Raw genomic sequence first — 1,386 nt, forward strand, 5'->3', positions numbered from 1 at the left:
AAAAAAAAAAAAAAAAACAGGAATAAGACAAGGTTGTCCACTCTCTCCATAAATACTCAACATAGTGCTTACCTAGAATTTTAGTTATAACAATAAGACAACTTGAACTGATCAAGGAAAAAGAAAATTGAAAGGAAGAAGTCAAAGTATTGCTGTTTACAGATGATATGATAGGATATGTAAGGATATGTGACCCTAAAAATTCTACAGGGGAACTCCTACAACTGATAAACACTTTCAGAAAAGTGAGTGGATACAAAATTAGCTCACAGAAACCAGTAGTCCTCCTATACACAAATTACAAATGGATGAAGTCATGGAAACAATATTCTTAATAAACTCAAATAATACTCATACAAGTGAAAGACATATGATAAAGATGTTAAAACATTAAAGAAAGAAATTTAAAAAAGATATTAGCACATGAAAAGATTGGTTCATAGTTGATAAGATTAATATAGCAAAAAATGGCCATCCTACCAAAAGAAATCTGCAGATTCAATGCAATTCCCATAAAAATCCCAACATAATTGTTCACAGATCTTGACAGTACAGTGTTCAGCTTCACATAAAAATACAAAAAACCCAAGACAGCTATACCTATCTTGAATAACAAAAGAATTGCTGGAAGTATTACCATCCCTGGTTTCAAGTTGTAACACAGAGCTGTAGAAAAAAAAAAACAAAAAACAAACAAACAAAAAAACCTAACTGCATGCTATTGACACACACACTCAAAACAGATATATTGATTCATGGAATCAAATTGAAGACCCAGACATAAATCTCCCAGACATAAATTCACATACCTGTGGACACCTAAATTTTAATAAATAAGCCAGAAATACACATTGGAATTGTCTTCATTGTCTATCCCTATTATCTGAGAATTTGGTCTTTTTATGGTGTCTCACGTTTCCTGTGTATTTCCTTTCCAGATTCTTTTCTTGTTTGGTCTACTTTCTTTACTTTGAGTCTTTGTGGTAGTTTGAGTAAGAATGGCCCCCATAGGCTCATATATTTGAACCCTTACTTACCAGGGAATAGAGCTCCTTCATTGGGGACCCTGTGCTCAGTCCAATGGATGGCTGTGAGCCTCTATTTCTGTATTAGTTGGGTATTGTCAGAGCCTTTCAGGAGACAGCTGTATCAGGCCTCTTTTTGTTTTCTAATTGCTCTGGCTAGGACTTCAAGTATAATATTGAATAGGTAGGGAGAGAGTGGGCAGCCTTGTCTAGTCCCTGATTTTAGTAGGATTGAATTCCTTCAAGTTTCTCTCTATTTAGTTTGATGTTGGCTACTGGTTTGCAGCGTATTGCTTTTACTATGTTTAGGTATGGACCTTGAATTCCTGATCTTTCCAACACTTTTATCATGAAGGGATGT

Source organism: Mastomys coucha, chromosome X (genome assembly GCF_008632895.1).
Source record: "Mastomys coucha isolate ucsf_1 chromosome X, UCSF_Mcou_1, whole genome shotgun sequence".
Classification (NCBI taxonomy): Eukaryota; Metazoa; Chordata; class Mammalia; order Rodentia; family Muridae; genus Mastomys; species Mastomys coucha.